This window comes from Alligator mississippiensis, chromosome 5, assembly GCF_030867095.1.
Source record: "Alligator mississippiensis isolate rAllMis1 chromosome 5, rAllMis1, whole genome shotgun sequence".
Lineage (NCBI taxonomy): Eukaryota > Metazoa > Chordata > Crocodylia > Alligatoridae > Alligator > Alligator mississippiensis.
The window spans coordinates 48,043,182-48,056,711 of NC_081828.1; the positions used below are offsets into that span (position 1 = coordinate 48,043,182).

At 47.1% G+C, this 13,530-nt stretch overlaps 1 protein-coding gene across 5 annotated transcripts in view; it reads right to left on the reverse strand.

The window, feature by feature from the left end:
• Window positions 1-8,914, reverse strand: part of RC3H1 (ring finger and CCCH-type domains 1) — a 104,073-nt gene extending 95,159 nt beyond the window's left edge. For 2 of the 5 annotated variants that reach the window (XM_059728326.1, XM_006272938.4), the window contains exon 1: window positions 8,594-8,912. The gene's annotated coding sequence lies outside the window, so the exon portion shown is untranslated. Of the gene's footprint in view, window positions 1-8,593 lie in introns of all 5 variants that reach the window. The other 3 variants (XM_014596007.3, XM_014596006.3, XM_014596008.3) reach the window with 2 other exon arrangements.
• Window positions 8,915-13,530: the final 4,616 nt, after the last annotated feature.

Genomic DNA, 13,530 nt, shown 5'->3' on the forward strand with positions numbered 1-13,530 from the left:
CAATGGCCCCTGCAGTGAGGGAGGGAGTAGGGCTAGGGTAGGCACTGCCCAGCTAAGGCAGGGGACAGAGCTGACGCTCATCCAGGAGACATGGGGAGGGAGTGGGACAACTCCTGCTGCTGTGTATGGGTCATCTGGCAGCTCCTGCCACTAGTCTGGATGGGGGGAGGGACGTGTGACCCTGGATCTGTGCAGGGTGGGCTGCAGCTGCGGGCTGGGGGTCATACTGCGCTATCCTCAGGGCAGGCTGCAGTGGTGCTGGGAGGGGAGCTACAGAAAAATTTGGGGTGGCTGCATTCCCCCCCCCCCCCCCCAATTCCCCTCCCAGCACCGCCACCATCCACCCCGAGCACAGAGCTGCAGCCTGCCTGGCCTGCCCAGCACAGATCCATGGACACATGCCCCTGCCTGATGAGAAGTGGGAGCAGTGGTGGGAGCTGCACCCCTCCCCCCCCTTCCAGATGAGCCACGGTTCTGTCCAATGCCCGCCCCAGCTGGGAAGCACCTACCCCATCCCCATTCCCTCCCTCACTGCAGGGGGCGTTGATCTGTCCGCCATAAGACTTATCAGCTACATGCAGTTTCACCACAACAGGCTTACCAGCTGCATGCAGTTGTATCAGAAATCAGATCAGTATCAGCCCATATGCCTCCTTTAAAAAAAATCAGCTCTCTGTACAGGCCCCCAAAAATCTCTATCGGTGCACCCCTACTTCATGTGGCAGTTCCACAAACCTATTCCACAATTAAGTGAAAAAGCGTTTCCTTTCAGTGGTTATGAGTTTTCTACCTTATGGTTAAATTGAGTATCCCCAATTCTTGCGTTGCGAGACGGAAGAAAAAAAAAAGAATTCACTGAAGTACTGCCTTTTGCCTAACAAACAAGAAGCACTGCCTACGGAAGCGTTAGGTCAGATACTGGAAAGAGACGGAAGGGATAATGACAGCACAATCATCTTATCGAAAGGGAAAAAAAAAAAAAATAGTTCTGGTTACTAGTGAAACACTTATACACAATGAACGGTTTATGGAATTAACTCTGCATTCTGATGCCATAAGCAAAACAAACTCAAGATACGTCACTCTTAACATATTAGTCTTTAATCTAGCCAGAAAGGAGGGAGGTTCCCAAACTTACTGCATGCAATTTTATGGGGTCTCCTCTCTCTCCTGACTTCCCACATGAACTGCCTTTCTATCCCCTAATAATTTGTGTCACCCTTCTCCACTTTTAATTCCCTGTTTGTTTTTTTTAAATGTGATGATCAGTACTACATACAATATTCTATATAAATGTATACCATTACATTTAGGTAGAGGTCTCTTTTCTGTATTACTCTGTACAGTTTCTTATGGTTCCTAGCATTTTGTTTGCTTTTTTAAAACTGAACAATAAGTACAAATTTTCATTGAGCTGTCAGCAAGACCACCCAAATCATTTCCTAAGTTGATAGTTAACTGAGAACTTGTTAGGAAATATGAGTTCAAACTTTGCCTTCCAATCTGCACAGCTCTGAAGTTCAGTGTCGATAAATGCAATCTGCCATTGTGCTGTCTATTCACTTTGCTTGATTAAATCCCTGCGAAGTTGTCAGCAGTGATCTCTGGATTTGACTAATCCAAACAACCCTGTGTTGTCTGGTAATTTCTGCTACCCCACTACCCTCCCTCTATTCCAGATGACCAGGGATATGGGTTTTCTGTTTCCCACAGAAAAATTAAAAACAAACAAACAAACCAGCAGATTTCCCCTTTTACCCAAGAAAAATGCAGATATTTCATTTCAGCAGAGAAACACATGGATTTTGCTCTTTGGCAAAGAGTTCTCTGCAGGTGGCAGAATTCCATGCATGTGCACATGGCCGTCAGGCAGTATGGAGAGCTGCTCCTGCAGGTAAGTCTGGTGGGGGAGGGTAGGGGACAGGACAAGCAACTGAGGCCCCCATAGGGATGGAGGGAGGGAGTTGGGCATGGCAGGGCTAGGGATGCTGCCACCTGGGCAGTGCATGGGGCCACAATGCATAGCTGCAGGGCCCCAGAAGGGAGTGGGACAGGGCCACAGGTGGCTGGCTCATTTGGGGGCTGGAGAGGGCTGGCTCCTCGCTGCTACATGCACTCCAGGGGGGGCAGGTGCCCCCCAGATCTGGTGTGGGACAGTCTGCCCACTGTGCATTTAGGCTCCCCATCCTGCTTCCCTCCCATGCAGCCTCTGCAGCCTGGCAGGTGGGACCAACAGCAGGGCAGAGTGGGTCTGGACGGAGAAGCTTGTTACAGCTGCTGCGAGCCCTGCGCTTCCCTAACAAGGCACCTCCTGCCCACCCCAGAGCAGCAGGGGGGGGTGCTTCGCCAGGGCAGCGTGGGGCTTGCAGTGGCAAGGAACATCCCACCCAGCTCCGCTCTGCCTTACCGCGCTGGGTCCCACCCACCAGGCTGTGAAGCCCCCAGGGGATGGCAGCAGAGCTGGGAGCCTGAAGTCTGCCCTTGTCCCATGCACAAATATGGGGGAGACGAGTCCCCCCAGCCTGGACCTGCATCCTGGTAAGCTAAGGGGGCAGGATGAGCTCTGATTTTCCATGATAAAAAACCTAAAATGATATACCAAAATTTATAGGCACTTAGAATTTATTTTACTATAGTAATTGAGGCACTGGTAGGCTCCAAATTGCTTTAAAATTGTAAATATATCAATAAAACATTGTGTTCAATTGATACCTAAATATATATAGCAGCGTTTCATTTTAAATTACAGGTTTTGGGGGTTTTAAATCAGAGAATTTGCAATAGTTTTTTGGGTTTTTTTAATCAGGGAAAACCAGGATCCCTGCAGATGATATTATATATCCCTAAAACTTTAAAAGCAATCAGGGTTCATAGTAGAGAAGCCATCTTTTAATGGACAAACAAGATATTTTGGGTGTGTGCGCCCGAATGCTTGCAATTAAAGACATTTTATTTGCAAAAATCTTGTTGGTCTAATAAAAGATATCATCTCTACCACAAGCCCCAATTGCTTTTTTCTCTAGACCAATATGGCTACAACCTGCTAAAACTTTGGGATGCTTAAAGTGAATTTCCTGCCTGCATCTACGCAAAGGGTTAGACAAACAGATCCAAAAGATCCTTTTCAAGCCAAGGATTCCATGGAAATCAGCCATTTTTTTTTCACTCTCTTAGCCAATTTCTTGATCCTTACCTCTCAACCCATTATGACTTGCAAAGTATTTATTAGCATCTAAAAAGGGATGTCACCAAAGGCTTGTTGAAATTCTTAAAGAAAATAGAAAGAACCATTACTGATTTACCCCCTAGGTAAAGAAATCTGAGAGATTAATTGAATACTTTCCATTGAAGATATTGTGTTAGTTAGACAACATAATACCACAATTTCAAGGAGTTTTATTGTTCCACTTTTCATTATAATGCAAAGAAATGATCATCCAAAACAGGCAAGTCTTACAGGTCCTTAAAAGAGGCCCTAGGAATGATTCAGGAAATTAAATACAGACACAACCCTCCATAACTCCTATAAAGTAGCTGCTTTTAAAGAGATTGCATATTTTAGCAAGCCATTCAGTCAGTTTCATACTTCAGCTACTCTGAAACTCTTGGATGTACCCTAACTGGACCTAGTAACTTAATGGCCCTCTTCTGACACTACAATCTCCTAAAGAACCTCAGTTTTATTTTGTCTGAGTGTCCATTTGTTAGTGATACTTTTTAACTTTATTTATGCCAAGGCTTAGATTTCACCCCTTGCAATATACAAGGCCCAAATAAGTTGCATTAAAGACGGTATCCTTTCCCGCCTGGTGGGCCTACAATAGTCCTAAATTCTTATACTGTACTAGATACCCAGGTCCAAAAGCAGCTTTGGATTTCCAAGGCCTTTTGTACACCCAAATAACTGAGCAACAGTTTCAGTGTTGTTAACACTGGTTCAAACTATCAGAAATAAACATCAGAATAATAATTTGTGCTCATCTGAAGCCAACATTGTTATTTATTCCACTGATCACTATAAACAAAAATAACCATCCTTGCCTAAATACAGATTTGTAGCATGTTTGAAAGAAAAAGAAAAAACATACAGCACATAGCAGCACAGCCCAAATTTGGGCACCAGAAGATGGCCTTAAACCTGCTTAGAACAATAAGCCATCCCTTCCAGTAAACGCTAAAAGATCCATTAAAACCCTAGGCACCCCCGCCCCACCTCCGTCTCATTCTCTCTCTCTCAGAGCAGGCTCTGTTTCTTTCTAGAAATAAACAGTCATATAAATCATGCCTACCTACAATTTTCACTGTAGCGGGTTGCATAACCAGCACCGTATTTGACAGCACAGAACAGTAAATGAATGACCACCTAGAAATCTTCACTTAACAAGCATGAAAACAAGTTCCTGTCATGGCTGGTATTAGATTGTGATTAACTGCTCTGCAGTAACAGGGAAATTATTCCCTAGAGGACTAACAGGATTTTTTCCAAATCACAAAGGCTATCCAAATTGATACAGTTGGTGTTTGTTCAATTTTACAAACATTAAGGCTTCTCAGTTATGTCTTTTTACAAGTGAATGAGATATCATTACAGAACATTAATTCCTTTGAAACTAATTTCAAGACAGGCTACTGAGAGAAACAATGAGACTATGCTAGGGAGAACCTGCTCAATCATCTCTCTCAATAAATGTTTATGACTACATCAGCATTAGCAGAAGCTATATCTGACCAAATAAAAAGAGAACATACCCTACAGCTCATTATGTTGCACAAGAGACTTGTGCACGATCAGCAGCTATTTGTGGATCCCTTCAGTTACCCCCAACCTTTTCTAATCTTCAAACCATGTTACTGCAATATGCCCTACATAGGGTCAACTTTAAAGACCAAACTGAAAGTTCAGCAAGTGCAGAATGCTTACTTAGTAGCATTTCATACAGGAAGCATCTTTGCTTCTCATAGCTACCTATTCATAACTGGGGGCAACTCAAGGTGTTGGTTTTTACAGGTAAACTCCTTTATTGTATACATCTTGTGCATCTCTCTTGATAGGCTCGGCAGTGCTACGCTGGCTAGCACTACAGAAGAAAGAGACTTGGGGGTCATCATTGACCACAAGATGAACATGAGCTACGGCTAGTAAAGCGACCAAAACACTGGCTTGCATCCATAGATGCTTCTCAAGCAAATCCCAGGACGTCATTCTCCCCTTGTACTTGGCCTTGGTGAGGCCGCAGCTGGAGTACTGCGTCCAGTTTTGGGCTCCACAATTCAAAAAGGATGTGGAGAAGCTTGAGAGAGTCCAGAGAAGAGACACGCACATGATCAGAGGTCAGGAAAACAGACCTTACGACAACAGGCTGAGAGCCATGGGGCTCTTTAGCCTGGAAAAGTGCAGGCTCAGGGATGATCTGATGGCCACCTATAAGTTTATCGGGGTGACCACCAGGATCTGGAGGAACGTTTGTTCACCAGAGCGCCCCAAGGGATGATGAGGTCGAACGGTTACAAACTACTGCAAGACCATTTCAGGCTGGACATAAGGAAGAATTTCTTTACTGTCCGAGCCCCCAAGGTCTGGAACAGCCTGCCATCGGGGGTGGTTCAAGCACCTACACTGAACACCTTCAAGAGTAAATTGGATGCTTATCTTGCTGGGATCCTATGACCCCAGCTGACTTCCTGCCCTTCAGTCAGGGGGCTGAACTTGATCTTCCGAGGTCCCTTCCAGCCCTAACGTCTATGAGATCTCTTTTTGTTCTCAAACTTGGAATAACCATAACACTTGATTTATACAAGCAATTTTTAGTAGCCTTCTAGCCAGAAAGAAAAATCTGTTTCCTCCATCAGTCTGACAGAACCGAACTGTACCGACTTCCAATGCATGGTTGTAAGCCCTATATGCTGACTCAATGTTTTCCTGAAGAGTGGTTAGAGGGGGTGGAAAGTGAGAATTATTTTGGTAGAAGAGTTATCATTGGCTGACACTGGGTTACTTGCTGAATTTCTGTACATATTTTAGCTATTTTTATATGTGTATTTAAAGACACAATAGAGTTATTTTTTTGTAAAGTGTTTGGATTTAAAAAGTCTTTCTTCTTAATCAGCGGTCCAAGAGCAGCAAATTTAAACTTTTACAGGTTAAGACATCTATCCACTAAAATATAGAATACCACAAATACAAGAAGTTTAAAAAAAAAAATCACGCTATTCTGATTACTTTGTTTGTTCCTCTCCTATTTTAATTACAATATTTCATTCATTACTTGAGAAAGGGGTCAACATTAAAAAAAAAAGTGCTAAAACTGTCCAGGGGAATCTGCTGTGATTAGCGCTTTTGAGAAGTTGGGCCACTTATTTGAAAGCCCAACTTCAAACATTCTTTAAAAAAAAAATTCAGCTTCATCCCTTATATTCAAAAGCTGGACATTCAAGCTTTTCAGGGTGTAGCACTGGCTCCTACTAGGAGCAGTTTTATGGGAGAGAAAAAAAAAATTCCTGTTTTTTTAAATGGCACATAGCACTCCTCTTAAATAATGGTGAAGCATAAGATAATGAATCTTAACGCTACTAGCCTGTTAATCTAGCTGTACTTTTCTGGTATATATGGAATTGGACATAGTCCAAAAGGCCAGGCCAGTGAAGTTTTTGATTTCTGCCATTGTTTCCCTGTTCTTTCCAAACACTGACAATAAAGCAATTAATTAAAATCGTGAATGTGTACACACATTAAAATATACACTGTGAGAGTTATGAGAAAAATCATCAGGTGGAACGGTTTACCCTTCATCTAAATGGAAAACAAAGGCAACTGCAGCTTCCTCAAACTGTCTTGTCAGAGTTAATTCACTTCTGTGCTCAAGTGGCCACATTTAGATAATAAATGTCTATGTATAATGAGTCCTTAACTCTCTGTTAAATTTTTCAGTTTGTGGTTAAATTTTTCAGTAATGCAGACACTTGACTATTTAGAACTGTATTGAGGCCATCATCTCATTTCATGAAATTCAAATAAGCATCGGACCTTACAGTTACTATCAAGCCAGACCAGCTTCAAGCCTAATATCTATTGCATGCTGTTTTATATTAACCTGGATTTGGTATGAGGCTGGCAAAAAGAAAAAGACAGACAACTTGCTTCCCCATGAATTACAACACTGCTCAAAAGGTTTGACAGACAGAGACTAGAGTTGTATGTGCAACAAGAGTGTTCTGGTAGCAGCAGTACAACTTCCCTCAAAATAACATGCCAACATGTCTACTGGGAAGAGACCTTTTCTAGGACAGCAAAAATAAGCAAGGGCAACTTCAAGGAAAGAGAGGAGAGTCTAACCTCAATCCACCCAGCTCCAAAAAATGGCAACTATGTGTACAGTTTGCATTAATGTTCAAATTAGCTATTGCTAATTACTAAGCTGATTTAACTGATGAATGAGAAATACCGCCAACCCTTCAGCATGGCAGACTTTATGTATTTCAATTATCTATTAATAAAAAAGTAGCCGCACACAGGCTTCAGAGTCATCACCAGGAAGACAGCCTAACATAAAAAGGTGTTACTGCCTGAAAAAAAAAAAAGGCCAACAGGGCAGCCTCCTTCGTTACTGCATCCCCATGTAAAACAAAGGGGGGGGAACCCCAAGACTCCACGTTTTACAGTGGTTAAGTTTTACACATTTTACAGCGTTTTACAGTGGTACCACTGCTAGAGTTCGGTTCAAGCAGAAATTTCAACGCGGACCCCTTTGTGCACTGGGATTGCCCAGCCCTTCTCAGCTCCGGGAAAATCATGGAAGCTGCCTTCTACCTGCGGGAAGTAAGCGTGCTCGACAGCGCCAGGGCCCCATATCAGTTACTGATAAATACAGCCGTGGGTGTATCTGCACGTTCTCTCTTTCAAACCGCAGCTGGGGAGAAGGAAGCGGCAAGGAGAAAACGAAATACACGGCCAGTTTGGAGGAAGCTGTCCCACTTCTCCTTCCAGGCTTTGGCAGGCCGCAGCACTCCGCGGGCCAGCGAGGCGATGGGCCCTGCCCGCAGCGCACCGCGGGGTGCCGGCTCCACATCGCACGGCCCCCGGGGCCCCGGCCCTACAGCTTTGGGGTCTGTGTCGCGCTATTGTTCGTGCGGCTCCCCCAGAGCCAAGGGCGGCCCCGGGGTTGAGAGACCGGTCCGAGAGCGGCAGCGCGGCGCTACGCACCCCTCTTTGTGCGCCATCTGCAGGGCCCAGCCCGGGCGGGGAGGACGGGGGCGGACAAAGCTGTTCCCCGTCCGCTGGCGGCGGCAGGAGGCGCCCCCTGTCCGCCCCCCGACACGGGAAGACACAAGCGGCCCCCCACCCGCGCGGCCAAGGGCACCGGGCCGCGCCCTCCCCCTCCCCGCCGGGGGAACCTTGAAATCGAGGCCGGCCGAAGCCTGCGGCCTAGAGAGGCGAGCAGGGGCACGGCCCTCACGCCCGCCGCAGCCCCCTGGGGCCGCCGCTCGGGGAGGGGCCCGTCGCCCCGCGCACACGCCGGCCGGGCCCGGCCAGGACCAGGCCGCCTCCGCCCCTTTGTTCCCCGCCCAGCCCCGCAGACCCCGCGGCCACACTCACCGCACGGGCCGGGCCGGGCTCCCCGCAGCAGCAGCAGCGGCGGCGGCTCCGCTCAGCCCCGGGGCACGGAGGCGGCCGCAGCGCCCACCGCCTCCAGCAGCAGGGGCCGCCGGGCCACCGCCTCCTGCCTCCGCCCCGCTGCCTCTGCAGCAGGGGCCATCTTGTGCGCCTGCCGCCTCTGTCTGCCGCCTCCTCTCTCCGCCTGCCCTCTCCCTTCCCTTCGCGTCTTCCTCCCCCGCCTCCTCGGCCTCCTTCTGCCGAGGCAGGAGGGGGTAGGGCGAGGGAGGAAAAAAGCCGAGTCACTGGCTCGGCTCGAAGCCCTGCCCCGCTGTCCCGGGGGGAAGGGGACTCGCCCCTCTCTCCGGGGCCTTCCTCCAGCACCCACCCGTGCCTGCCCTGCCCCCTCTTCGGGAAGAAGGAGTCATCCCAGCCGCACACCCTGCAGCCGGTGCTCTCTGCCGCCCCCCACCCCCCGGGCCACCCCTGCTCCCCCCCCGGGTGCCGGAGCCCTCTCTCACAAGGGGAGCAGTTAATGTATCCTCCCCCCCCCCTTGCTGACTGCCCCTCACCACCAAAGCTCAGGCTTTCGTAGGCAGGGGAAGCGGCTCCCCCTCCCCTCAAAGGGTCACCCGTGCTTGTGTGCAGAGAGGATGGAAAGATGAATGCCTCCCCCTCCCCCTCCCCCTCCCCCTCCTTTGCACTCCAGGGCAACCTCGGCGCGACAGAAGGCTTCAGCTGTTAGGGCTGGTGCACATGCCAGGTGTCCCTACCCGAGGGAAGCCTAGTCCTTCCTTTCCTCAGCAGATGGGCTAAGCTGCGACACACCTTCCTGCATAAAGGCAGGAGAGTTGAAAGGTCTCCCTCCTACAAAGGGGTCCTTTGTCAGAGAATAGCTGGCCCCACAGACCGCTTCTACTCGGAGAAACTTCAAGCATTAATGAAGCCTCCCTTAATTATTTAATGTGTGTAGGGTGCTCTGAAGCTTCAAAGTGGTTGGAGAGCTAAATATTAACACCTCTGTGAGAGAGGTAAATAGTATCCCCATTTTACAAATGCGGTGAAGGGAGACACAGCAAGGTTAAGCAACTTGTCCGAGGTCGTGCAGGGATTGGTGGCAATAGAAAACAGCAGCCCCTCTTACCAAGACTTGTTTTTTAAATAAAATCATTTTTAAAACAGTTGATTGTAACTGTCTATACAACCAGTGTCCAATGCCCACACTGACGTACTGATTTCACAGTGGGGCTCCATGCAGAGACAGTTGCAGGACTAGAACCATTTTAACAACTATGTCCCTTCAGAAAGTTCATTGACTCGCACTGTTTTTTAAGAATGGGTTTAAAAATAAAACCACATTTGCATCCTCCCTCTTCTATAGGTAAATCTTGTGTAGCTATCTGCCAATAAACTATATTTTTTAGTTCCCCAATTGAAAGGCCCTAAGGCTTTACCCCTTTTAGTGAAGAAATAATGCAGACATTCGTGTTGTGTATTGATTCATCATCAGTTATAACACTGCAATGAACCTACCAAATTATTACTTGGCATTGTTTTAAATCCCAGTTTGAGATACAGTGGACTCCACACCCCCTCCAGTGTGTAGGAAAGAGCAGAATAAACTGCAGGTGATGAAGAGTTGGCACAGCAGTCTGGGAGCTGGCTGCAAATGGTGGCCTGAAAGCTGGTTTATGATGCTATGGTTGCAGGGGTAGGATATCAGCAAAAAGTACACAGAACTATAGTTTTTAGGCAAAAAGCTAGTGAAGAGGGGTTACACTGGACTCTTACTTCTATATCCCTGTATTGGGCTGTTGAACTGTTTTGATTCTTGTTTCAATTTTGGACAAAGGCAGCTATAATAGCTGCCATTTTTTGATGGAAGGCAGAACAGGGTAGCACCTCGAGACTAAGAGAACAAGTTAGTCTCTGAGGTGCCACCTTGCCCTGCCTTCTGACTGACTTCAAACTAACACAGCTAACTACCTCTATCTACTTAAGCACTTTTTAGTTCTAGGAATTTTAGTAAAGGAATCCCATCCCTCATTTAAAGTATGCAATTGTTTTTAGGTACCTATCAAAGACTAGAGCCTGAACAGCCTGGAATTTGGAACATCTACAGCACTTACCTCCAAGCTTGTGGTATACTCATCATACTGAGAGAAATCCAGGGTTTGATGAATCACAGCACTTACAGTGAGAGCTGGCTTCATTGCTCATAGTAGTCATGAATTGAAAAGTTTAACACTTAAGTGATATGCAACCAAAACAGCTTACCAAAAACAAAGAATAACTAGCTTTGGCATCATCTTTGGAACCTACCTCAAGTGGGATCTTCCTACGATATTTGCTATTCTTCGCTTCAGAATCTTAGATACCATTATCAAATACAATATTTATACAGTTACAGTATATGTGTGTGTATGGCGGATGCAATTCAGTGTAGATAACTGTAAAGTTATGTACATGGGCAAAAATAACCCAAACTATACCTACACTATGATGGGCTCTACATTAGCTGTTACTACAAAGGAAAAAGTTCTGGAGTCATTGTGGACAGTTCACTAAAAACATAATCTCAGTGCTCAACAGCCATTACAAAGGCAAACAAAATGCCTTTGAATTAAGAATGGAACTGTAAACAAAATAGTAAGTATTGTTATACCCCTCTATAAATCAGTGGTGCATCTGCACCTTCAGTACTGTGCCCAGTTTTGGTCCCCACACCTCAGAAAAGGATTTAGAAGAACTAGAGAAGGTACAGAGAAGAGCAACAAGATTGATTAGTGGTATGGAGAGGCATTCATATGAGGAAGGAGACTAAAGAGTCTAGGCCTATTCAGATTAGAAAACAGACACCTATAAGGGGACATTAGAAGGGTTTACAAAATATTAAATGGTGAAGAGAAAGTAAATAAAGATTTATTATTTACCAACTCTCTCTATACTAGAACCATAAAATGAAACTAGTAGGTAGTAAGTTTAAAACTAACAAAAGGAAGTTATTTTTCACATGGCATGTAATTCAAGCATGGAACTAGCTGCTACCAGATACTGTGGAAGCTGACAGTTTAAACAAATTCAACAAGGGATGGGGCAATTCTTGGAGGAAAGGGGCATCAATAGCTGTTGAAAGAGGCATCAGTAGGGAATACAGCCTCTGAATTAAAACTTCCCTAACTCCCATAAATGCTGGAGGCTGAAAGTGAGAGAGGAACAATGGAAAAAACCCTGGTCATACCCAGTTCACTCTCCCTTTCAGCATTCACTCTCTGCCCCTGTGTGACACAGGCCTATTTGTTCCTTTAGAGCAGGCTTGTCCAACATATGGCCCGCGGCCCAACATGCAGCCCGCCAAGACGTTTTCTGTGGCCCGCAATGCTGCAATGAGAAATGAAGGTAAACACAGTTTACTTTTGTTCCCACCCCTTGTTCCTCCCCCAGCCCCTCAGCAGCTTCCTAATGGCTGCTGAAGGGCTTGGGAAGGGACAAGGTTCCCACACACACCGCGTCAGCTTGACGCTCCCGACACGGCGCATGTGGGAAGAGGAGTAGCCATGTGCCTCTGGGGACTGAAAGAGCCCGGCTGGAGCAGCAGGGGCTCAGGTGCACTTTCCCCCTGCCTGCGCCGGTCAGTCCGAAGTGGCACACAGCTCTGCCGCCGCCTCTGCTGGCTGGTGCCGACCCGGACGGGTTCGTTCCATCTGGAGCAGCATGCAGCTGAAGCCAGCTTCCCATGTGCCGCTGGGGTAGGGAGAAGCCCGGTTGTTCGGCACCAGCAAGCAGAAGTGGCAGCGGAGCCATGTGCCGCTCGGGACTCACCAGCGCAGGCAGGGGGAAAATGCAGCTCAGCCCCTGCTGCTCTGGCCGGACTCGTCCTGTCCCGAGCAGCACACGGCTCCGCCGCCACTTCTGCTGGCTGGTGCAGACCCGGCTGGGCTCCTCCCGTCCCCAGTAGCTCATGGCAAGCAGGCTTCAGCTGCATGCTTCTCCAGATGGAAGGGACCCAGCCGGGTAAGCACCGGCCAGGAAAAGTGGCATGCAGCTGAAGCTGGCTTCCCATGTGCTGCTGGGGATGGGAAGAGCCCAGCCAGGTCTGCACCTGCCAGCAGATTAGTATAATGTGACAAGCCTATGGCTGGGGAGGGGTCAGGCTCCCTAGATCTGAGACCTGATGTAGGCTATGGCACAGAGACTTACTTTGGAACAACGTGCTAATACACTTGTGTCTGTACCTGCCACGAACCCAAGTAGCAGGTGATTGATACCTGGTAAGCTCATGTGAGTAAAGACTGCTTATTGCTTTCTGTGTGCCCTTCAAAATGTTTTTATCCTACTAAAATATGCCATACTTTGTGAGAGTCATTGCCTCTGTATGAGAAAGCAGAATCATATCCACTGAACTAAATTCATGCCTCGTGGAAATAATCACAATTCAGCAAAATGGGCAGGAAGGGAAAGCCAGAGTTCTAAGTGTGCACCCTAAAAGAGGCCATGAGAGAGTCAGAAGCACAACCTTAGAACCAGGACAGCTATCCGGTGACAGCAGTCCAGGAGGCATGATGAGAATCCTCTACTCTCATGAGATTTAGGAAAGCAAGAGGACATGAGAACAACATGTAGGCAGAGACAGTGTAGGGCCTTGGAGCTATGTTAATAAGTGAGGACACCTATGTTCCCACTCTGGTCAGTGACTAATTGTGGGTACATCTTCACTAGCTTCAAGCCACTCAAACCTGCTGCCAAAAAATAAGCCCCTCCTACCCACTTACACTTTACCTGCTCTGAACTGGAAATGAGGCAGTAAGGGCCCTTCTAGGGTGATCCAAGGACAGTAGAAGCAGATCACGCACAGAGAGTGAGATGTTTCCAGAATGTCCTCACCACCACATTTCTTCTGAAAAGCAGGGATGTCCTGAGATTCATTTAATGTTTGTAAA